This window comes from Cyprinodon tularosa, unplaced genomic scaffold (assembly GCF_016077235.1).
Source record: "Cyprinodon tularosa strain WSP-4 unplaced genomic scaffold, ASM1607723v1 ctg165, whole genome shotgun sequence".
Classification (NCBI taxonomy): Eukaryota; Metazoa; Chordata; class Actinopteri; order Cyprinodontiformes; family Cyprinodontidae; genus Cyprinodon; species Cyprinodon tularosa.
The window spans coordinates 3755-18982 of record NW_024038483.1 but is presented as its reverse complement, the minus strand read 5'-3'; the positions used below and the strand labels follow the sequence as shown (position 1 = coordinate 18982).

General features: G+C 39.7%; 2 long non-coding RNA genes across 2 annotated transcripts; both read left to right on the top strand.

Moving 5' to 3' along the window:
- Nucleotides 1–1014: 1014 nt before the first annotated feature.
- LOC119780706 lies at nucleotides 1015–2044 on the top strand. The gene is made up of 2 exons (XR_005280438.1): nucleotides 1015–1346; nucleotides 1665–2044. It is a non-coding gene; the product is annotated as an uncharacterized LOC119780706 (long non-coding RNA).
- A 7845-nt stretch (nucleotides 2045–9889) lies between these two features.
- LOC119780705 lies at nucleotides 9890–10970 on the top strand. Its single transcript, XR_005280437.1, has 2 exons — nucleotides 9890–10272; nucleotides 10591–10970. It is a non-coding gene; the product is annotated as an uncharacterized LOC119780705 (long non-coding RNA).
- Nucleotides 10971–15228: the final 4258 nt, after the last annotated feature.

The following is a 15228-nucleotide window of genomic DNA, read 5'->3' as shown; positions in this document are numbered from 1 at the left end:
ACATAGACATGTTCTATGCAATATATTGTTTTATTGCCCGACCCTATTTGGCCTTAAAACAGAATAGTTTTTAAATCTTTCAATCACCTGCTATATAACTAAAATGCTTTCCTAAAATATGTTCACAACTCTTTAGACACAATGTAATTTATCTAGCAGCTGAATCTGGGGCTAGAGGTTATATATTAATCATACTTCGTTTAGCAAGCCAGAGGTCTAAACACATTGTTGTACTGGAGAGGAAATGCGTATCTTTTTGGAATGATCTATCCTTAAAATCATTTTATGTTCACTTAATAGTTATTAGCAGTGGTGTCAAAAGTACCCACATTTGTTACTTAAGTAGAAGTATAGATACTGCAGTTTAAAACACTCTGGTGAAAGTTGAAGTATTAACTTGACCTCTTTACTCAAGTAGAAGTGAAAAAGTATGTCCTCCAAAAACTACTCAAAGTATAAAAGTATAAAGTAACTTTAAAAAAACAGCCAGATGCCACTTTACGAATTGAAAGCTCAATTTTACGACTATTTCGAAAAAAATTTTGACATAGGGCCATGGATGAGGGAGATCGTGTTGGTCTCTGTCTCCATCTCCCAATACGCTCTCGCCTGTGTCCGACCTTTCAGACATTTCAACATCTTTTTCTAATCCGACATTGTAGCATAGCATAGACAATTCACGTTTGCAGTTTGAAGAACACCTGCTAGCTTCTGATGATTTCCTTTATCTAACCAATGAGTGTTTGCGTTATATGACTCATCAAATTACAGTAGTTTTCACTAGATGTGGATGGCGCCAATAATCTGCATCGGATGGCGCACATGATGTGAAATACATATTTATAAACATTAAACCAGGGGTAACCAATAAAAAATCAGTGGGGTCTGAATAAAGAAAATCATCAACCAGCAAAGGTCCTGGACATTTTTAATGCTCTGTTACTTTAAACAGAATTAAACACTGAAATAAAATACAGTAAGGTATTTATGCATTCATGTCATACACTTGTAACCCACATGTATATGTGTGATACTGTTAGTAGTATTTTATTTCTGTAGGATTTTGTTTTGTTATTTAATGTTCCCAGCAATTCAGTTTATATTTTCATTTTGAGTTTTCTTGTCATACCAGAAACCGCCAGCAGGTGGCTTGTGAGTTACACTCTGGTTTAGACAGCGGAAAATTATTAGAAGAAGAAGAAAACCGTAGCTGGCTGTAGCACGTTGTGGGAATTACTGCATGCTATAAGATAAATTATTGATCAATTCCGGTAAGGATTAAGAGAAAAGAAGATCCGTGACCTGATCCCTGGCAGTAAAACACATTTTTACTGTGATTTTCTCTGGTGAGTGTTGTAACATGTTTTTGCAACCGAAATCAAGCTAATGCTAACTGGCGTCACAGGCATTACTGCTCATATATTCCGACAAGGAAGAACAGAGAAACGTAAATAATACCAATCGGAGAAATGTGTGAGATTAAAATGATGATTTTCACTGTATTGTATTTTTTGTTATGTACAAACTAAGAGGTCGGATACAGTGTGATACGTTTGTTTTGCAAGCTTGCCATTAGTTGAATATTATTTTTGTGATAAATGGAATTTATTGCTTCCTGCATACTTTTGAAACTTAATAGTTAATTAAGTTCTATATATATGCAGGTGGGTTTTTTTAGAACCCCATTCAACTTTGAAGACTGTCCAGCTGCACAGCATCGCAGGCCTGGATTGGATTGCTGAGCTCCAGGTTTCAACCCAAGACCTGGGACTGCTGGATCCGCTGCCTACTCTGCACTGGATAAGATAAGATTTTGAATCCAAAGAAACACATGGCCATTTAACAAAGACTTGACTGACTGACTTAAATTACTGAACTAAAACAAAACAAAACTTCCAAAGGACGAACTGAACTATAAGGAATCTGAACCAAAAGAAAATACACTGCCTGATATAAAAAAGGTGGACACTTTATGTTGGGAAAAAGAACTGTACAGTAACATTCTGTTTCAAGTTGTATTAAATAATCTGTTCATTCTTGATAATATTGTTGTTTGTGCTTATTATCCTCCTTTTTGAACTTAGAAGGATAAACTAACTGTAACTTCAACATTGAAATCTAAGTTTCTCAGCTTATCTATTCGTAAGTTACACTAGTGGTTACATAAGTGGCGAGCCAGCCAGGAGGATTTTAGGCTATAAACAACCAATATAAATAATTGATTAGTGATCAGTGTGTTATTTGATCACAGTGATCGGATAAGAGCGTGATCAAATATTGTCTGATAATAACCAGACAAAATATGGCTTCTGTTGCTGACATTGGTAGCGAGCATGGTGTAAATGACAGAAAATCAATCCTTTTGAAGGGCATCCTTGATGATGACACAGATGAAGACATTGTAGAGGCTGTATCATTATATGGTAGTGTCAGTAAAATAGTGAGACTCAAAGACTTTCAAGTGATTGTTGAGTTTGACTCAGAAGAGTCGCTAAAGCTCATCAGTTTCCCCTCTGTGATACAGTCTCCTAAGAACCCAGTCTCAAAATGGTGTTTGGACAGGGTTGAGGTTTTAACTACTCTCACACAATCACAGTCAGCCATTGATGAAAACCCTGAAGCCACATGTTCCTTTAAAACTGTGCAGAATGAACGGGGTAGCTCAGATAGTACTGGAAGTGAATCAGACAGCAGTGGATCATCTGTTATATTCAGTCCTCAAAAATCACAACCTCCACCCAGTAAACCATTAAAATCTGTCTCCAAATCACAAGGTGGAACTGAGAAGCTTAAGAGGACAAGAAAGGGACAGGCAGTACGACCAAAAGAACAAGCCAAGGGCACTGCCACAACCCTAGACTCTGACATACTAAACCCACCAGATGTACAACGAATAATAGTGGAGCATGTCATTAAGAGTGAAGCTACGACAGCTCCAGGCTCCAAGAGACTGCGTTCCTTCTCAGGCAGAGTTCCTAAACCGCCTGGTGAAGTGGATTTTGAAACATGGTGTTTACATGTTGAACTTATGTTTCAGGATGGCTATACAATGGATGTGCAGCGACGACTGATTCTGGAGAGCTTACTGTCGCCCGCAGCAGACATTGTAAGACAACTAGGCTCCCAGTCACCTCCTCAAGACTATGTAAAACTCCTCCAGTCAGCCTATGGCCTTGTTGACGACGGGGAGGAGATCTTTGCCAGGTTCCTCAGTACTCATCAGGACGCAGGTGAGAAAGCATCTGAATACATTCAGAGACTGCAGACACTTCTCAGCACTGCGATCAGACGGGGTGGTGTAAGTGAGGCCAATGCTAGTAGACAACTTTACAAACAGTTTGTGCGTGGTTGCTGGGACCAGACTTTACTGTTGACCCTGCAACAGAAACTGAGAAATGATCCTGCCCCAAATTTTTCAGAGCTTCTTCTTGAATTAAGAACTGAAGAAGAAAGAAGATCTCTAAAAGTAGACAGAATGCAACGTCACCTTGGAGGGTTTAAAGCAAAACCTCTTGCCCAGTTTCATGGCATTCCAGATCCCACCCCCACAACTAATCAAGACACAGATTTAATGCAGAAATATATAACAGAGACTGAGAACTTAAGGAAACAAGTGGCTGAACTTAAACTACAGCTAACTGAAAAAAGAGCCCAAAGACGGAAGAAACACGAACAGAAACATGCCAGTGCTTCAGAACCTCAACCACCACATTTTACAGAACTGCAAGCACATCAACCTGTTACACAGATCGGCTCCAAAAGCGTGGTTTTGTTTTAAATGTGGTGAAAATAACCACATTGCCCGAGAGTGCATCAATGTTCCAAACAAAGACCTTGTTGATAAAAAGAACAAAGAATTAAAGGCGAAACAGCAAGAGTGGCAAGCTAAATATGCCCCAGCTTTAAACTGGACAGGGTTTCAGTAGAGGGACGCACTGAGACCTTATCAGAGTTTAGTCCCAATTCGGAGCAAAGTCCAAAGCCAGCACAAGATAACCAAAAGAACAAAACACTGAAACAAATAGATGACATTACCAACTCCTGTTCAGCATTATCGGAGGAGGCTCTTTTGAGTGCTCTGGTTGGGTCAAAACGTACTGCTAGCTTGACTATTGATGGGGTTCACAGCGTGTGTCTTCTAGATTCTGGCTCCCAGGTAACCACAGTATCAGAGACATTTCACAAACTACACCTACCTGCACGCCCGATTCAGTCTGTGGCCAAATTGCTTGACATAGAGGGCGCAGGGGGTCAGCAAGTACCCTACTTGGGTTACATAGAACTCAATTTGTGTTTTCCAAAAGAGGTTACTGGGAGACCTGAGGAAGTGAATACCCTAGCACTCATTGTACCAGACTGCAGATCAAACCAAGAGATTCCAGTTCTCATTGGGACAAATGTTTTAGATGTGCTTTATGAGACATTCACATCCTACAAAGAGTCAGACACAAGTGTCAGACATTGTGACAGCATTCCAGTGATCCAAACCATGTTCAACAAAATCAAAGTTGATAAGAGAAGTGGTAAAACAGGAAAAGTTAAGCTGTTGAGCAGAAAATGTGTCGCAGTACCAGCTGGTGAAAAAGCTGTATTGACAGGCTATGCCAGACATGTTGATATAAACCCAGGTAGTCCTCTGCTAGTAGAATCCACAGCATCATGCTTGCCTGGGGGTTTCCTATTTTGCAACTACATTATGACAGCTCCCTCAAAGGCTTCCTTTAAGCTTCCTATTCTGGTCAAGAACGAGAGTGCTCATACAATCAGAATCCCTGCTGGTCAAACAGTGGCTGAACTGTATGCCCCCTTGTCAGTGTGCTCTTTAGCTTCAGGCTTGAGTAGTAACACAAGGACTAGCTCTCAGTCTCCAAAGTCTGTTGCCGAGTTTGATAATATCAAAACCACCACAGGCAGCCCACTTAAGTTTGACTTAACTGATACTCCTCTCTCCGAAGAATGGAGGCAGAGAATTATGGAAAAGCTCAACTCAATGTCAGATGTTTTTGCCATGCATGATTTGGATTATGGACACACAACTGCTGTGAAGCATCACATTCGACTTTCGGATGCAACTCCATTCAAACAACGACCCAGACCTATACACCCCTCGGACTATGAAGCTGTCAGACAGCATTTAAAAGAACTTTGTGAGGCTAATGTTATTCGTGAATCTGAGAGTCCATTCGCATCACCGATTGTGGTGGTTAAAAAGAAAAACGTGGCCATTAGGTTATGCGTCGATTACAGAAAATTAAACAATCAAACCATCAAAGATGCATACGCCCTACCAAACATTGAAGAAGCTTTTTCAGCCTTAACAGGCTCAAAATGGTTTCCTGTTATGGACTTAAAGTCTGGATATTATCAAGTTGAGGTTGTGGAAAGTGACAAACATAAGACAGCATTTGTTACTCCTGTGGGATTTTGGGAGTTTAATAGAATGCCCCAGGGAGTTACCAATGCGCCTAGCACATTTCAACGTGTTATGGAAAAGTGCATGGGAAGTCTGAACCTCAAAGAGGTCCTAGTCTTTCTAGACGACCTCATTGTGTTCTCAAGTTCATTGGAGGAGCATGAGGAGCGCCTCATGCGTGTCCTGTCAAAACTCAGAGAATTTGGACTCAAACTTTCCCCGGAAAAGTGCCATTTTTTCAGGAAGTCTGTTAAATATCTCGGTCACATTGTCTCAGAGAAAGGCGTGGAGACTGACCCTGAAAAAATAGCTGCCCTCACCACCTGGCCAAAACCCAGAAACATAAAAGAGCTCAAATCATTTTTAGGGTTTGCAGGCTATTACAGGAGGTTCATTAAGGACTACTCTAAAATCGCAAGGCCCTTAAATGATCTCACTGCAGGTTGTTACCCCCCCAGAAGGTCTAACAGAGCAGGAACAAAGCACAGCTCTACTATAGATCCAAGGAGACCTTTTGCTGATAAGTGGACTGCAAACTGTGACGAATCCTTCAACACTCTGATACACAAACTGACAACAGCTCCAGTTTTAGGCTTTGCAGATGCTAAACAGCCCTACATCCTTCATACGGATGCAAGCATTCATGGACTTGGTGCAGCTCTTTACCAAGAGCAAGATGGGCATCTGAGGGTAATAGCTTTTGCAAGCCGGGGTCTGTCCAACTGTGAAAAAAGATACCCAACACATAAACTGGAGTTCCTTGCCCTAAAATGGGCAGTAACGGACAAGTTTTTCGATTATCTCTATGGTGCCAAGTTTACTGTTGTGACGGACAATAACCCTTTAACATACACTATATTGCCAAAAGTATTTGCTCACCCATCCAAATTATTGGAATCAGGTGTTCCAATCACTTCCATGGCCACAGGTGTATAAATTCAAGCACCTAGGCATGCAGACTGTTTTTACAAACATTTGTGAAAGAATGGGTCGCTCTCAGGAGCTCAGTGAATTCCAGCGTGGAACTGTGATAGGATGCCACCTGTGCAACAAATCCAGTCGTGAAATTTCCTCGCTCCTAAATATTCCACAGTCAACTGTCAGCTGTATTATAAGAAAATGGAAGTGTTTGGGAACGACAGCAACTCAGCCACGAAGTGGTAGGCCACGTAAACTGACGGAGCGGGGTCAGCGGATGCTGACGCGCATAGTGCGAAGAGGTCGCCAACTTTCTGCAGAGTCAATCACTACAGACCTCCAAACTTCATGTGGCCTTCAGATTAGCTCAAGAACAGTGCGCAGAGAGCTTCATGGAATGGGTTTCCATGGTCGAGCAGCTGCATCCAAGCCATACATCACCAAGTGCAATGCAAAGCGTCGGATGCGGTGGTGTAAAGCACGCCGCCACTGGACTCTAGAGCAGTGGAGACGCGTTCTCTGGAGTGACGAATCGCGCTTCTCCATCTGGCAATCTGATGGACGGGTCTGGGTTTGGCGGTTGCCAGGAGAACGGTACTTGTCTGACTGCATTGTGCCAAGTGTAAAGTTTGGTGGAGGGGGGATTATGGTGTGAGGTTGTTTTTCAGGAGCTGGGCTTGGCCCCTTAGTTCCAGTGAAAGGAACTCTGAATGCTTCAGCATACCAAGACATTTTGGACAATTCCATGCTCCCAACTTTGTGGGAACAGTTTGGAGCTGGCCCCTTCCTCTTCCAACATGACTGTGCACCAGTGCACAAAGCAAGGTCCATAAAGACATGGATGACAGAGTCTGGTGTGGATGAACTTGACTGGCCTGCACAGAGTCCTGACCTCAACCCGATAGAACACCTTTGGGATGAATTAGAGCGGAGACTGAGAGCCAGGCCTTCTCGTCCAACATCAGTGTGCGACCTCACAAATGCGCTTCTGGAAGAATGGTCAAAAATTCCCATAAACACACTCCTAAACCTTGTGGACAGCCTTCCCAGAAGAGTTGAAGCTGTTCTAGCTGCAAAGGGTGGACCGACGTCATATTGAACCCTATGGATTAGGAACGGGATGTCACTTAAGCTCATATGTGAGTCAAGGCAGGTGAGCAAATACTTTTGGCAATATAGTGTATGTCCTGACGTCCGCCAAGTTAGATGCAGCTGGTCACAGATGGTTGGCTGCACTGGCCACCTTTGACTTTCGTATTCAGTACAGTGCTGGAAAATCAAACCAAGATGCCGACGGTCTCTCCCGCAGACCTCATGTACAAGATGAAATGGACAACTCTGCTAAAGATGAGGACGACCGTATTGACCGGTTCATGTCTGACATCACTCAGAACGTAACTGTTTCTCCAGAAGTAGTACGTGCAATATGCCAACGACACATTGTCCACTCAGAATTTCAACCACAGTCTGAGTTGCCCTTCCTTGGCTTTATTGAGTGTGTTGCTATTGATGCAAATGCTATTCCACCAGATTACAGCCACACAGACATTTTGCCTGGCTCATGCCCTTTACCACAAATGTCTCAACGTGACTGGGCTTTAGAGCAGAAGAAAGACCCATCCATCAGCAGGGTCATAACTTTGTTAATGGGGGGGAGGAGACCACCTCACAGGACGCGACAAAAGGAAGACAGAGAAGTCCAGCTCATGTTACGGCTATGGGACCAACTAGTTATGAGAGATGAAGTGCTTTACCGGAAAAGACTTCTAAATGGTGTACCATCTTTCCAACTAGTTCTGCCGAGGACTTTTCGAAATGAGGCTTTGGACAGCCTACATGATTGTATGGGACATATGGGTGTAGATCGCACCACAGATCTGGTTCGTGCACGCTTTTATTGGCCACGCATGCTCACTGACATAAACAACAAAATACACACATGTGAGAGGTGCATCAGACAAAAAGCCAGAGCTGAACACAGTGCCCCTTTGGTGAACATTTGTACCAGCAGACCGCTGGAGCTAGTCTGCATGGACTACCTGTCCTTGGAATCTGATGAAAAAGGGTAAAAAAATATACTTGTAATTACTGACCACTTCACCAAGTACGCAGTGGCAGTACCCACAGTTGACCAAAAAGCAAAAACGGTGGCCAAAGCCTTGTGGAATAATTTTTTTATTCACTATGGCCTGCCGGAGCGTTTGCATAGTGATCAGGGCCGGGATTTTGAGTCCACACTGATCAGAGAGCTATGCAATCTGCTTGGAATAAAAAAAACAAGAACGACTCCTTATCATCCACGTGGCAATCCTGTGGAAAGATTTAACAGGACACTCCTTGCCATGTTGGGCACCTTACAAGAAGAGGATAAGTTAAGGTGGAGAGATTTTGTGCAGCCATTGGTGCATGCCTATAATTGCACAAAAAATGACACGACTGGATACTCACCTTATCAGCTCATGTTTGGAAGACAACCAAACTTACCCATTGACATTGCATTTGGACTCGACAAGCCTACTGGGAGGGGCGAAACACATAGTCAGTATGTAAAAGGCCTCAGAGACAGTTTGACAGAGAGCTACAAAATTGCTATTGAACATAGCGAAAAGACTGCCTCTTACAACAAACAGAGATTTGACAACAAGGTGAGGGAGTCTAAGCTCGAAGTGGGAGATCGTGTGTTAGTGAAAAATGTAGGTCTCCGTGGTAAACACAAGATTTCCAACAGGTGGACTAACACTGTTTACAAAGTGATCAAACAGATAGAAGACCTCCGTGTTTATGTAGTAGCTCCCTTTGATGATGTGGGTCCAGAAAGAGTCTTGCATAGAGACTTGTTGCTGCCCTGTGGTTTTCTGTCAGTTGCAAAAGAGCAACCTGAGCCCATAACACAAACCCAAACAAGGAAGTCTAAAAGACTACAGTCAAGTGCAAAAAAAAGAGGTGCTGGAAATGAAGTTCCAGAGGATTCGCTGCTGGACAGCGAGGATGAAGATGTGGAGTATTATTACTATCCTCCAACAAAGATGTTGACTGATGTTGGAACCCGAAACGATGATGAACAGGACAGAGACATGCAAATTGGATCTGAAGACCAAATGTTGGACACAAATGAACTTGCCAGTGAGAGAACAGAAACTGACAATACAGAACAGGACGTGACAAACGAACATGTTTCAGTGCCATCACTTAATCCTGAAGCTTCACCATTTGAGCCACAAGAGCCAAAGGAGACCATATCAGAAGAGCAGCAGCTCAAGGGTGAGTTAACCCAGTCACTCACACCTCGAATGTCCATCCAACCACCAGACCATGTCATAATAGATATTGACAACCCTGAAACATCTGAAACTGTTATCCCTATTGGAACGGACAACCATGAAGAGAATGTTGAAGTAAGGAGATCAACAAGAGAAAGAACCCATCCCAAGAGACTCACCTACCCATCCTTAGGAAACCCACTTGTGGTAGTTATGCAGTCTTTACTTGGTGGCTTAGACAAAGCACTACAAATAGCCCTTGAACGTGACTTTTATGCCCCTGTATTTGACGCTTAGGAGATGTTGACATGCAGGGACGCATGCAATTAATGGGGGGGAGGATGTAACCCACATGTATATGTGTGATACTGTTAGTAGTATTTTATTTCTGTAGGATTTTGTTTTGTTATTTAATGTTCCCAGCAATTCAGTTTATATTTTCATTTTGAGTTTTCTTGTCATACCAGAAACCGCCAGCAGGTGGCTTGTGAGTTACACTCTGGTTTAGACAGCGGAAAATTATTAGAAGAAGAAGAAAACCGTAGCTGGCTGTAGCACGTTGTGGGAATTACTGCATGCTATAAGATAAATTATTGATCAATTCCGGTAAGGATTAAGAGAAAAGAAGATCCGTGACCTGATCCCTGGCAGTAAAACACATTTTTACTGTGATTTTCTCTGGTGAGTGTTGTAACATGTTTTTGCAACCGAAATCAAGCTAATGCTAACTGGCGTCACAGGCATTACTGCTCATATATTCCGACAAGGAAGAACAGAGAAACGTAAATAATACCAATCGGAGAAATGTGTGAGATTAAAATGATGATTTTCACTGTATTGTATTTTTTGTTATGTACAAACTAAGAGGTCGGATACAGTGTGATACGTTTGTTTTGCAAGCTTGCCATTAGTTGAATATTATTTTTGTGATAAATGGAATTTATTGCTTCCTGCATACTTTTGAAACTTAATAGTTAATTAAGTTCTATATATATGCAGGTGGGTTTTTTTAGAACCCCATTCAACTTTGAAGACTGTCCAGCTGCACAGCATCGCAGGCCTGGATTGGATTGCTGAGCTCCAGGTTTCAACCCAAGACCTGGGACTGCTGGATCCGCTGCCTACTTTGCACTGGATAAGATAAGATTTTGAATCCAAAGAAACACATGGCCATTTAACAAAGACTTGACTGACTGACTTAAATTACTGAACTAAAACAAAACAAAACTTCCAAAGGACGAACTGAACTATAAGGAATCTGAACCAAAAGAAAATACACTGCCTGATATAAAAAAGGTGGACACTTTATGTTGGGAAAAAGAACTGTACAGTAACATTCTGTTTCAAGTTGTATTAAATAATCTGTTCATTCTTGATAATATGGTTGTTTGTGCTTATTATCCTCCTTTTTGAACTTAGAAGGATAAACTAACTGTAACTTCAACATTGAAATCTAAGTTTCTCAGCTTATCTATTCCTAAGTTACACTAGTGGTTACACACTGAATAAAAAAAAATACAAATAATAATTGAAATTGCCAAAAATTGCATCCCGTGCTATCTCAGAGGAGTTGACACTGTATTCTTGTATATCCATCAGTAGTTCAAGGACAAGGGTCAGCAAATGCAAATTCTGCTTGTAAAACAATGACAGCAAAATTGTCGCTTTCTGATCTGAAGCCTCATTTGGAGCTTTTAAACAGGCTTTTGAAATACTTTGATAATTTGCTGCTGTAACATTATAAATTTGTTTGGAATAAAAAGCTAGCAGATGTGCATAATCAAAAAATAACAGCTATAAAATTATAGAGTATTCAGTAGTATGGGAAAGCCCACACTGTTTCTGAATAAATACATTATTGTATGAGTTAAGTCCTGTTCCGTTTATGTCTCTTTCCTTGTAAGTATGAAATGTCCCATGCGCCTGAATGCACCATAGCTATCTAACGCTTGTAAATGCATCACACTGGTCTATGAACGTTGTGCTGTGTAGATGTGCGTTTGATTTTCCGCTTAAGACCAAGCTTTGCAATTTCAAAACTCCTGTTGGCTATCACTGTTTATTGTTGTGTGTGAAAAACAAGAGACTACAACAAATAAATCAGCCGTACCTCGGACAAAATCTTTGGATTCAATGTTGTTCATAACACCTGTATTTGTGTAAATGAATCTGTCAAATAACCACAATTTTTTTCCCACGAGAGGTATATTTAAACGTTTTCTACATAGCTCCATTGGTCATATTTTAATCAGTCTTCCTCATTGATATGTAGTTGTACAGAGTGAGGCGCGCTCCCATGCACGGCAGGGGATGCATATCTCAGCAGGGATGCACTTTTCGGCCTAACACCGGACCGCGGTCCACTAATCCGTGACCTCTGCATTAAACCGAAGCCAAGAGTAACGGTAAACGGTTGTTTTAGAAATGTAAGGAACAGAAAGTACAGATACTTGTGTGAAAATGTAATGAGTAGAAGTAGGAAGAAAAATAAGTAATCGAGTAATGTATAGATACCTAAAAAGTTTACTTGAGTACAGTAACATAGTATTTGTACTTCGTTACTTGACACCTCTGGAAATTAGTAGTTTACTCTGATTAACATTTGAAATTGTATTGTTTCCTTCTTCATCTTTGTAGAACCTTAACATCTGTAGCTCTTTCTTTTGAATCAAAATATACTTTTTCCAGATGTTTAAACCAACCTAAACAAAATATGTTTGAATTTGATATAAACTCAAAGGAGATTAAGTCGTATCAAACAAAGTAAATCATATTTTCGGAAAACTGAAACAAACAAAGAAACTCACCAGAAGACATGAGCACCTTGCTCCTCTTTGAGGAAATTTGATGGCAGATGTCTTCTTGTGTCACAACACAATGGTAGAAGCCTTCCTCAGACACAACAGCGAGGAGTATAATGTCAAAGTAGCTTCCGTTCTGAAATACTTTGTAAACTTCAGGTTTAAAAGTAACATCAGCATCGTTTCTCAGCTCCATCTTAGGTTGTGGAAAAGCACCAACAGCTGTACACTCCACCTGCCTCCCACCATCTTTGATTCCAAGAGCACTGATATCTGGCTTTGGACAAGTACCTGTAGACATGACATAAACAATTAATATAACCAAGTTAACTTTAAGCCACATTTTGCGAAATAAAATGTCAAGAGTCAAAAATAAGAATTTCTGGCAAAACATACCTCAGTTTTAGTTTCTCTTTTCCTATCTGCCCCTAACAGAACAGATCTAAAATGTACTGATTTACCTAACGTAGTTACTTCTAAATGCAAGGTGAAAATGCTTAATATTACAATTGAAGATAAATTATTTCTCCTCTTACATGTTTGTAGTGGCTAAATTTCTTTCCTGGCAATAAAAATTAACTTTGCCACTCCTGCAGGACATGGAGTGTCTGACTTGTTAACCTTTCTTAAGAACTGAAGCAAAACGAATACAAAAAAAAAAATTACACATCAGTTTATTATGAAATTAAGTGTTTACAAAAAAAGAAAAACAAAAAGATGGTCTGTCACATCAAATAAATCTGTAGTGACAGTCAAACTTACAAATAACCTTAACGGTCAGAATACTGTCGCTCCTCGTCCTGCTCCATTAAAATCTCTAAAGAGCTGCCATGCGCCCCCCTAAAGCAAAACTGTGCACATGACCTTAACTAAACACAGGACATTTAAAAGAACCTAATTAAGTGATATAACATAACCACAAAATATAACCAAATGCTTAATGAAATAAACAGTATATTTCAATGACTAAATTCAAATCAGATGTAATGTAGAGATAAACATCATCTCTATATGGTTCAAACAATGTTCCTTCATCAGCATTAGGTAAAACTTGAGAGACTATTCTACTCAATTTTTTGACTGGAACAATAAGTAAAATGTATCATCTATCTATGTGTATATATATATATATATATATATATATATATATATATATATATATATATATATATATATATATATATATATATATATATATATATATTTTTTACAAAAAATCATACATTGTGATTTCTGGATTTTTTTTTGTTAGATTATGTCTCTCACAGAGGACATGCACCTACGATGACAATTTACGACCCCTCCATGATTTCTAAGAGGGGGGAATTGCAAAATAGGGTGCTAAAATACATATTTTATTCACTACATACATAAGGCAAATATGAGATTTGGGAATGTAATTTTATATATAGACATGAGTTGAAATATATGGAATGACACAGTGACATATTTTGAATGATGTTCTGAGTCCATTGAATGGAAACTGAATATTCAGAATGATACTCTGAGAATAACTTAAATGAATTTAACTTTAATTTAACTTAAATGAAACTTGAATATCTGAAATGATTTTGTGAGTATATTGAATGAAACTTGAATATTAAGAATAGTATTGTACATATATTGAATAAAAATTCCGAATAGATTGAATGAAAATTGGAAGAATTATGAAAGAATTATGGGGAATGGAGTTTCAAAACAGATTATTGAAGACTTCAAGGCCAGCAGGCCAGCTCACACATTTGGTTTGTTAAAGGCTGTCATACTGCTCTGAAGGGATTAAATCATTTGTTTTCATTTAGAATTGATGAATTATTTACTAACCTAACTGATGTATAAATAAAAGCATTATTACATAATATCCATACAAAAAGCCTTTTTCTGACTCACTGAAGATTTATGTCATCAGATTTGGCCATTTAAGGTGGTTGTTTAAGTGAACGGAGTCAGAGTGTTCTGCATTTCTGCCTTTGGGAATAGAGACCAGGAAAACTAAAAAGAGTACAGGCCCTGGGAATTTGAAATAAAAGAGGTACGTTTTGTTCCCACAAAACACAAATTTGTGGCCACAACATACTATTTGGGGGTGGGGAAATACTAATTTGTATGTAGGAAATATTCAATTGTGTACACAAAATTTATAGGATGTGAGCACGAAATCCTAATCCATGTCCACAGCGCACTTATTTGTGGGCACAGAGTTGGTACAACACATGACTTGCAATGGAAGCAGATCCAGTTGAGCGATGGGAGGCTTAATGGGGCACTTGTTTTGCTTTGTCCTAATATAGTAACTGCCTGGCTAATGCACATTTTCTATAAATCAAAGCTGCATAATTTTAATCACAACAGGATAATGTTTATGTTCTTGTAACATTTAGTTGTTTAGTTATCTCTTGAATCCTTTCTTCAAAATGTTGATTTAACCTCTTTGTTCATTAATTTTCCCAATAAACCCTTGAGAGCACTATGACAGTCTTTAACAAGATGAAATCTGTGAGTTGGCCTGCTGGCATTCAAGTCTTCAATCATCTATCACTTTGAACCTACATTACCCATAATTGTTTCAGGACAACTTTCATTCAATATATTCACAAGTTTCACCTAATTATTCTTGTAATGGCATATAAAATATTTAAGTTTCATTCATTATTTTAGACATTAAAACATTAAGCTAATATTATGTTCATTTAACCTCATGCGCATGCTTTTCGGCCGTCGGACAAGATAAAATGCAGGATGCAAAATTCAGTGTTTCTACTGCATTTTGCACCAAATGTATTTATTTATTTTTTGCACTGCTCTGAACCTTCGACATCAATGCTTTTGCACCATG